Source organism: Sinocyclocheilus rhinocerous, unplaced genomic scaffold (genome assembly GCF_001515625.1).
Source record: "Sinocyclocheilus rhinocerous isolate Xijiao unplaced genomic scaffold, SAMN03320098_v1.1 scaffold1626, whole genome shotgun sequence".
Classification (NCBI taxonomy): Eukaryota; Metazoa; Chordata; class Actinopteri; order Cypriniformes; family Cyprinidae; genus Sinocyclocheilus; species Sinocyclocheilus rhinocerous.
The window spans coordinates 324,134-335,255 of NW_015657802.1; the positions used below are offsets into that span (position 1 = coordinate 324,134).

The 11,122-nt window shown below is 35.7% G+C and overlaps 1 protein-coding gene across 2 annotated transcripts in view; it reads right to left on the reverse strand.

Moving 5' to 3' along the window:
* Positions 1–11,122, reverse strand: part of zmat4a (zinc finger, matrin-type 4a) — a 102,448-nt gene that overhangs the window by 41,081 nt on the left and 50,245 nt on the right. The gene's annotated exons all lie outside the window — the stretch shown is intronic.

The following is an 11,122-nucleotide window of genomic DNA, read 5'->3' on the forward strand; positions in this document are numbered from 1 at the left end:
ACCTGACCCGAGACAGACCCGATGAAATTAGACCCGAGTTCAACCCGACCCGATGGCATTAATTTTCTAACCCGACTGGACCCGAACGTAAACGCCATTGACGTGTGCACAGCCTGCAGCCCCACAGTCAGTAAAGAAAAATTCCGATGTCCTGCAGACTGATTTGGCCACTTCTCCATTACTTTGATTTATTTAATTTATTGTTACTTTATATTATTGCCTACCTGATAGATACAAGTTATTTATGAGTTCGGCTTTCAATTGTGACCAGTGGATTTGGAAAATAAACGTGATAGTTTGATAAAAATTAAATCGATAGCCGTTGTCTGCAACCTAATCTCCGGAGAAAGGCTTCTGCACACAAAAAAGAAAAGCCCTGCATGAACACGCAGCATAATGAAGTGAGTGGATTTTCCTGATGGATCTCATATCTATAAGATGATTTCTGTGTGCAAGGTTACAAACGTACGCTCCTTTTCTATGTGCATTCCTCACTTAACATGAACGTGCAAGTACACATCCGGGATAGTTTAAAAGAATTCGGGTCTAATCGGGTCCATTTGGAAAAAGCACATTTATTTTAAATTACCCGTGACCCGAGGCCGCTAATACCGAACCTGACCCGTGTCCGAGGCACTCGTAGAAATTTTGTGCCCGAACCCGCTCGGGTCTCGGGTCGGACTTTGGGTTTTCGGATCCAAGTGGACCCATGAAGACCTCTACTATGGAGCCATTTAATTGACTGAGTTTATTTTCCCGGTGATACATTCATCAGTATATGCTTGGGCTGGAGATCCAATAGAATTCACTTTTAGGGTTTCTCGCCTATACCAAAAAGCCAGCAATTACTGAACATTAGATATTAAAGTTCTATACAATATTGTGTGCAAAAAAAAAATTAATCTAGAAATAAAGAACTAAATCTAATTTTAAATGCCAATTTTAAGTCTATTAAGCATATTAGCGTAATAATGTATACTACAATTGAGGCATATAGATGACAATTAACAGTGTTAATAAATTATTAGTGTTATTAAATATTATTTTGAAGTTATTTAATATTTTTACATTTATAAAAAAAATTATATTCCAAATAAACACTGTGCTTATAAATATAATGATTTGTTTCTTGAGCACCAAATCACATTAGAATGATTTCTGAAGGATCATGTGACCCTGAAGACTGGAGTAATGGCTGCTGAAAAATTCAGCTTTACCATCTCAAAAATAAATTACATTTTAAAATATATTAAAATAGAAAACACTTAAAATTGTAATATTATTTCAACATATTACAGTTTACTGATCATGAATAAATAAAACATAGCTGCACTGTATTATCAAATGATAACTAGAATTCTGCCCTCTACAACACACCTGATTGATATCCCAACTGTTACCTTGGATGAACCAACGCCAATATCCCAAAAACAGAATTAAGGTGACAAACCTGATGAGATGTCTTTCTTTTTTTGTTCATTACGCCTACTTTTCTCTCTTCCTTTCCGTAAAACACTGTAATTTTGTTAAGATTCCACTGTGAAATTTGCTAGTCTTTCGCCTTGTTAGATGTTCCTTACAGCCGTTGTAGCTGTTAACTGTAATTACATGGAGAGACTTTATATTGATAGCAATCATAAACAATGGTTGCCCTACAGCTCAGTTTCCAGCTCTATGAATAAAACAAGGAGCTCATTTGCATGAATTTTTCAGCAATTTTGTTCCATTGCCACATGGAGCCTTGGACCATAGGAAGGGCAAACTGGTATTACACATGTGGAGTGAAAACAGGCTTAGGTTGCACTTGGAGGCATTCTTACACAAGCATGTAAACGCACAAACTCACTCTCTGTCTGAGCAGGAAACTCAATCTGACTGCACTGACACTGACACTGTGCTTGAAGTATGTTAAAAGAGAGTGAGACAGCAATAAGGTCAGAATTCCTGAGTATGTACAAGTATGTTCTATACGTAGGAGATAGTATGTATTAAATACACTATCAGATACAGTACTACATTCGCCATGTTGGTTTTGTCTAAACTATGAAGCTATTTTTCTCAGTTCCAGTGTGGGTGTAGTTACTGCATTTTGGCTTTGTATTGGTCAGTTTTATTTGCTTTATATATACTGCTTTTGCATAATGTGTAACGGGGAAGTATGCATTAAAGCTATTTTTGGTCTGCAGGTTGACCTGCAGAAATTCATTGTTTTCTCTGTTTGTAAGTATCATGGAAGGCAAGCACTCTGGTAATGGAGGGAGCTGAACACAAAGCACACACCAACACAGCACTTCTCCAAATGACCTTGCTCTGTGCTCCAGTATGTGCACTGTACATTCAGTATATCCATTACCACATCACCTGCTCTGAAAAGCAGAATCTCTCACACAAGTCTTCGTACAGTGCACTCAGAATGCTGTGGTCTTTCTGCTGTAGTGACATTCACTATAATACAGCAAAATGAAATCACTGCCAAGTGCAAAACAGAATGGCTCTCTATTATAAGCAAATTTGATAAAGAACATCGGTGTTAATGATTGCCATCTGCAAAAGGGGTAGGTCACCATGTTGCAAATTTACATTGGTTCAAAGTAATGCAGTTTAATTGTTAAATTACGATGTATGGTTGTTTTGGACATTATGAAAGTATGATTTTGATATGCACAATGGTGCAAATGATATGCATAAAGGTGCAAATTATCATCATGAAGCAAATTTGCAGTGGCTCAGAGTATTTCAACTGTTTAAATGGTTAATTTTAGACATGAAATAGTTTGACTGTGTTATGATGCAAATTAACATGCAATTAAAATAAAAGAACTGCTAAAAGAAGTTTCTGACTTTAATTTAAATATTCATTTAAATGGTAAATTTTAACAAGTGGAAAGACGTTCATGTGTCAATGTATTTTCTTAGAGCACATTCCTGGTTTTATTAACAAACAAACTTTTTTTAAACAAAATGCTATAAACTGCATCAAAATGTTCTTCCTCTGAAACAACTTTCTTTGTCTGACATCACTTAGGCCATGTGGACTAATTTTAACTAATTTCCAAATGGCTATTATGGGATTAATGGCACTCTACTGTGTAGGTCAATCAATTCTCAATGGAGTGTTGAACTATATATTTTCATGTTAACTGTCCTTTTTCACTTGGAAATACGTCAGATTATGGAAGTGAACTGTGTCATGTTTACAATTCATGTTGCTTATAGATAAATGAAAAATAAATGCATATTTTTAAGCATCAAATCCAGAGTCTAAGGTATAACCCACAAACATGTGCATGCATGAACAATATTGATAACATTTTGAACCGAAAAATGACATCCAAGGCTCTTTAATAGGAAAACGCAACAGAAAACCCCTGTCTCAGCTGTATCCCACAGATTTAATCTCCAATGTGATTCGTCAGATATGTGTGGCTCACTTTATTCTAAACTCATGTGCAAAGCTGAAGATAATTACACATCTGAATATAGGTCTACGCAGCAATTCACAGCCTGTCACTAAGAAAGATGCATTGCTCTTCAATAAAACGGATTTGTGTCCATTTCATTTATGCAATAAAATAATATTTTTTATCTGAAAGCCGTAAATTCACTTTTCTGTCAACACAAAACATAGTGTCTTCAACAGAGCTTTACTCTTATAATAATAGCGGTGCAAACAAGCAAAAAGCTTACTTATTGTTGTCCCTACATATTAAGGTTGGAGAGGAGAAAGTATTTTAAGTTACACACATGACATATCACTTTAACTGAAAAAAAATATATTCTTCAAACCAGGGGCGAACTGGGACAAAATTTCAGGCCGGGAAATCTCACACTCATCCAGGCCATTCCATACACTCACAACAAATTCTGAAACACGGACAACCCTATTAGCCTATTTGTATGACCATCACATAAAAAGGTCTAAATCTTTAGTCGGGGCCGTGGAAAATAATTAAAGGTTGTCTCTTGAACTGCACCTTCACTTCCCTTTTCCTTTTCTTAATTTTCTCCAGTATCTCTCTCTCTCCCTTTTTTCTTGTACCTGTCACTTCTTCACCAGCAGGTCTACAGTTATTAACAGAACTGTGTCCAACTTGTTGCAAAACAACCACCTCACTGCAATTTGTTTGCACATAATATTGTTATTTCTCTTAAAATGACTTAAATACCCAAGATTTAACAAACCTATAATTCATACAAATATATTAAAACAAATTTTCTAAAGTGCCTTAGTGCCAAATTTTGTACATTGAAAAACCCTAATACTGAACGCACTATTGCATTTTGGGCTGACTCATATTTTTGTGTTGCTGTCTGCTCTAGCTCCCTCCCTTTCTATACAATAAATCCATGTGAATATATGTCTACTAAATTTATTAATGTAACTTTCCAATCGATAACGATGTCCTTTAGCACAGTATTCTGACTGATGATAATAATGGGGTGCTCCTGATAGCCTAACAGGTGCTAACAGTTTAATACTCAACTAGGTTAATAAAGACAAAACTACAGTAGCGTATTACAGATGAACCTGACCTGCACTTAAAGCCCTGAACAGGGCTGCGTTTCCCAAAAGCATCGTAAGCTTAAGTTGATCGTAGCTCCATTCTACGATGTACTTAAGCTTACGATGCTTTGGGGAAACGCAGCCCAGGTCAGTAATTTCGCTACATTTAATTGCTTCTTCTGGCCGCTTCCTCTCCTTCCTCGAGTCCCGCGCATCGACTCTGTTTGGAACCGTTTAACTGAAGCGCGGAACAAACGTGAAGCGGGGTGCTGCCAGTCAAGACTAACCGATTCATGATTTATTAGCGATTTATTAGCGAATGACAAAATCGGAAATGATCACTTTGGTACATTGGTAAGGCAAAAAATAAATAAATAAAATAATAATAATAATAAACACAGGGCAGCGAGCCAAATCAACCGCCAGGCCACCGGGAATCGTCCCGGTGCTCCCGATGGCCAGTCCGGGCCTGCTGCAAACCACTGCATTTCAAAGAATTGCAACTATGACCTAGGAAGACAACATGCTCTTTAACTGTTTTTCTACTCAAGATTAATGCTTGGTGAATGCTTGTTTTCTAATGCAGCCTATTCACACACAACAATGAAGCCTCTTTGCATTCAACCTTCATCAGCTTCAGCGATGGCTAATCTTTTCTGAATGCATGCATGCATGCATGCCCATGAATAACTTTGCCAACTCTACTCAGTTTAGAGCATTTTTTCCCATTTTGGGTTTTAGCTTTTATTGATAGAGACAGTTGAGGGTAGACAGGAAATGAAGCTGGGAAAGAAAAGGCAGTGAGAGTGGGAACAGTACATGACACCATAGTCACTGCTCTACATGTCTAGAGCATTAACCACAACATCATGTTTTCAACAAAATCAGTTTTCTTAATTCATATGATAATTAGTATGAAGGTAAGATTTCAATTCATAAATTAGGATTAAATTCTATTCAAAGCAGTTTATTGGCACGATAAAAGTGTTGCCAAAGCATAAAGTCTCTCACATGCAATCAATTCAACCATATTAGGTTAATTTGCCACCCCCTCAGCTCTTGAGGACTTAAATGGAAGTGTTTTTGTTAAAATTTTAAAATTCTATTGTTAATGGTGTTATTTGTCACTTTTTACCTATTTTACAGTGTACTGTAGTATCATACTGCATACTCTTAAATTACCTTTACTTTGTACCTCATGGTGTCGACCACATTTGTGACCCTGGACCACAAAACCAGTCATAAGGGTCAATTTTTTGAAATTGAGGTTTATACATCATCTGAAAGCTGAGTAAATAAGCTTTTCCACTGATGTATTTTTTGTTAGGATAGGACAATATTTGGCCGAGATACAACTATTTGAATATCTGGAATCTGAGGGTGCAAAAAAAATCTAAATACTGAGAAAATCGCCTTTAAAATTGTCCAAATGAAGTTCTTAGCAATGCATATTACTAATCAAAAATTAAGTTTTGATGTATTTACGGAAGGAAATTTACAAAATATCTTCATGGTACATGATCATTACTTAATATCCTAATGATTTTTGGCATAAAAGAAAAAATGATAATTTTGACCCATACAATGTTTTTTTTGGCTATTGCTAAAAATATACCCCAGCGACTTAAGACTGGTTTTGTGGTCCAGGGTCACATTTCTGACAACTGCTGAGAATAAAATCATGGCAAAAACTACACTGTTGCCTTTTCTCTGATGAACTCAGAATATGCTGGTTAAAAGGGTTGGCTAATTCACTGCTGGCAAGAGATAAGAGAAAACAGAGAAAAAGGGCTGTGGCAGTGCAGGTGACATGCAAAAAGAATACACATTGTTCATTTACTTATATTATTGACACTCTAACTGCATTTCCATGAACTTATGTCAAAGACTGTTTTGAGATCATATGACTCAAACGGAGTTAGGAGTTTGAAAGCTAAACTGAAATTGGTTTGTCTCATATTTTAGTGATTCATTTGTGCAATAGTCTTGCATTTTGCATATTTCTGCAGTATCATATGAAGTCAATTCAAAGAGACAAGTGACTGCCTATTGCCCAACTAAGCAGCGACAGAAGTGTTAAGAGTCTGACAGGGTTCATCAGGGCTGTGATGGAATAATCCGGAGGCTGATAACCATCTGATTGGAACACAGAACCAGCCTGTGGTAAAGAGTTGCTGAATTTGTAACTGCTGTTCAAATACCAAGAAGAGAGAAGGAGATATGACTATGTACAGAGAAGATCAGCGATTCTCAAATGGAAAGATACAGTGCATTCTTCTATGTATGTACAAACCTTGTTTTTTGTATTTTTATGTGAGAAAATACCTGTACATAATCAAACAAATATTTTATAAAAAATTGTAAGAATATCAAACTGCCAATAACTAATGACAAAAATAAAATATAACTGTATGTAACATGTTATATACAAATAAATAATAATAAAAAAATAGATGAAAATAATATATCAACTGTATATAATATTATAAAATGTAACAAATACACATTTATAAATACAAAAACAAATATAACAAAAATACAAAACTGCCACAAATAATTTGGCTTGGGAACAATGGTGTATTGGTGACAATGTAAAATTAAATGCTAGACAAAATACACACCTCTATTTTAAAGGGGTCATGAACTGCTTTTTTAAAATTATTTTGTATTGTTCTCTGAGTTCCACTTAAAATGTTTTCAAGATTTTTACCTAGAAAAACAAATTAGAAGTAATAGACTATTTTCTGTCCTGTTTTGACCCCCCTCATCAGAACGCTCTGTTTGAATAGGAGTGGCGGATTGTACTCGGAAGTAAACACCCACTGGTATGATTGGCTAACAGTTTTGTATGTTTGATGGCCTATATCCTTCATAGATGGACGCCGCTGTGATTTAGGTTAAAAACGCATAAATACTCAGTACATATCAAACAATCTGTAATAACAGACAAAGCAATAGTGACCACATAATAAAAACAGTTACTCACACTTGTGTGGTGCGACATTACTGTCGGATCCAATATAGTAAGCACAGCATTGTCTTTTAGTTTCAATCTTTCTGAAAATCCTGCATCGAATTATGCTTTGTTTGTAAATGAATCCATGGTAAAATTAAGTGAACAAATGACCAAGTTCTTACTGACACGGTCTGGAACTTCATTAATAATAAATTTCATCCATCCACTCTTTCCTAACTATAGAGCCTTTCGCACCGCGGGAACCTTTTCATAGTACCAGAACTAATTGTGGAACTACCCACTTTTTGGCGTTTTCGCACCGCCGGAACTGGGTGCGATTTTAATTAAAAGATAACACAGATCTTAAGAGATACTTTGATTACTGTAGAGGGTCATTCCATGTAAATTACCTTCTGTTCCCATTGAGGCGTAAACCACCCAGGTCTGGGACTTGGGTTAATGCAAATTCCAATTGTTTGTACAGGCCTCCATTTGGGGGATGTTTTATCTTGGTTTTGTATTTAAAGGATTGCAGCAAAAGGGTGCGAAAGGCCCTATTGGGATCAGAAGGAAGGCAATGCAAAGACTGTATTTTTCCACAAATTGGCACTGCACAGCATCTTTGTTGTCTTCGGAGCCATCTTAATCGTTTGATTTCTGCGTAGACCTGTGTTTGCCTCTCTCGTTATTTACTTACTACATGTGCAAATCGGTGGGCGGAGCTAAACACAGACAGGCCTTGATCTTCTTCTGCGGAGGCGGTGTATAGCCCACACTATTACTTCATAAAGTGGCACATTCCACAACCTGTCGTTTTGGCAGATTGGCTTCAATATAAGCTGTTTTTAGACCAACAAGAAAGTTTTGAGTTCTGAAACTTACAGGATGTTTTTACAGTACAATGACCTTTTATATGTCAAAAGATCAAGGGAATTTTAATTTCTCAGTTCATGACCCCTTTAAACATACAAGTAGCGCCATCACACTTGTGATCCATAAAGCAGAGTAAATTTTTGTGAACAATCAAAGACCTCAGCAATGCGTCTTGCAGGCAGTAGTTACAAGTAGCGCCATCATAAGCGCAATGTGCACCTTCAGATGAAGATGCTTGTACCTTTCACACCTTTCTTTCAAAAGCCATATGCATTTTCTCTCAATTATTTTCTTTTTGTTAGGTTTTAGATCTGATATCTGATGCTTAAGCCTGTGCACCTCTAAGGAAAGATATATATATATATGTGTGTGTGTGTGTTCCATAAAGCACAAGCAGAGTACATTTTTGTGAACAATAAAAGATCTCAGTTCAGCAATGCTTTTGAGGCTTGCAGGCAGTAGTTGCTGGTGAAAGCGCACTGGGTCTTTGCAGAGATTGCTTTAGTGTAAAACCTTTTGAGGATTAATTCTGTTTACACAGTATATATGGTTGTATGGCTGTGCAGCGTGGCTATTGCTTCATGGCTTCAGAATGCTCAAAACCAAATGTTACTAGCACAATGTGCTTTTAACTGGAGTACATTTATGGATTATTCACTTATATTTTTATTGTTTACTACTTATTTCCTCCAGCAAGAATGGAAGTGTCCACTTTGTGACAGAACACAATGATAAAGGAAGAAAGGTCAGAGAACTCATGACTTAGTCTGGTCTGTGTCTCCATGTGAAGATGCTATGCCAACCATGGCAAGCACAGTGCTGTCAGTTCACATCTCATCAGTCAGGTTCCAACAGATACTTCAAAACCATCCCCATATTTGAAAGATACATTAGATCTTAGCTTTTAAAGACATGCAATATCTATATTAAGGCTATCATTTTTTGGAAGATGGTTTCAGATCTGCATCACCCACAACAGCGCCACAGCTTAACATCTCAGTACTGGTTCTGACAAGGCTAAAGTTTAAATACCATGACAGAAGAAAACTGATTGACAGGTTTCATTTTCATTCACGTCATGTGTAAGCTCAGCGGTACACAGGGTTGGGAGGGTTACTTTTAAAATGTATTCCGTTACGGTTACAAATTACTTCATTAAAAGAGTATTCAGTAACATAATCCAAGTACGCGTAGAAATGGCGTTTGGTCTCGTACTGTATCGCGTACCTTGTCAGTGTCGTGCGCTTTGCTTGGCCATTTGTTGGGATAAACAGGAAAGTGTGTTCAAGCGCCAGCAAAACAGTGTAAAGAAATAGTCTTTGTGAGAAGCAGTCAATCAGCAGAAGTTAAAAGCAGCTTGTAAGTGTATTTATTTCTGAAACTATATTTGAAACTATTTAAAATTGTGTCTTTTTTCACCATCTAGATATTACGGCCCATATATATTTTTATATAAAAGGCTATGCAGACATCTAAGTATTACAGTTTTATTTTTATTATTATTTTTTTGTTTCTTTAACATAGTAGTAAAAATAAATATAGTTTATACACAACATTAAAAAATGTACACCATATACATATTAGTCTATTTTAAAATAAGCCTACATACGAAATGTATGTGAAATGCTATTATCTTTCTTTATTTCATTGACTGATCCGTGGTGTGGGGACTCTCGTGTTAATTTCTACATTTTACAGCTCATTTTCCGCTAGAAAACTTACACACAACTGCAGTCATGCACACCATGGAATTTTAAATCACTAACAAACACTAAATTTTAGCTAACATGAAGATTTGCATGCTAGTCGTACCTGCAAATGTTCAAGTTGTTTGAGTAGCCTTTGTTAAAGCAAGAGTCTTCATGCATAGCTTACTCTGTACAACTATGTTATTTCCTTTATCCTTTTTGAAGACAAAATTTGAAAATTTGACAAAAACTTTTGCTCAGCAGGAAGCATCATAATTAACTGTAGCAGCATCTCATCCCGCATTTGAGGAGAATAATTGTAGACGGCTGTTATTTGCGCACGCACCAGCAGGTGGCTCACGTGAGTCAACATGTGTGTCAACAGAACCAGGAACTACTGTATGATGAAGCAGCGCTAAATATAGCGTTATTATGTAAAAAAAAAACTAATTTATTTCATTTTAAATGAAACAAATGTAATCCTGATATTAGTTTACCACATTTTACAAAATGTAACTGTAATCTGAATACTTTGTTTTTTGATGTAACTGTAACAGATTACAGTTACTAGATTTTTGTATCCTGATTACGTAACGCCGTTAGTACTCATAAACGTAAAGAATAGTACATATTCTTATTTGAAACAGAGTAAAGGCTTGGACCCAGAAACAGTATTCGTTACGTCATGACTTAACGAGCAGATAGAGCAGCGTTTTTTCAAAATAAAATGGCTTGTGGTCTGCAGAAAATTCCTGGATTGTCAACAAAAATCTTTCCCAAAACTATGGCTAGTGATAAAGAGTCAAATCAGCAAGTGTTGATATTGTTAACTACTATTAAAATATTTTTTGTTAACTAAAATAAAATAAAACAGTACTAAATAGATATATTAGGTAAAAGAAAAATGTATTAAAAAATACAAAAGCACTTAACAAAACTTACAAAAATTACCAAAAAGAAAATAAAAAAGAAAACGGAAAATACAAAAATAAAGGCTATAAATAAAACAAAGAAGAAGAAGGGGGAAAAAATAAATAAAAATTATATATATATATAGGCTTTATAGACAGATAAGTTGAGAGTGACTCTTGAAGGACCAGC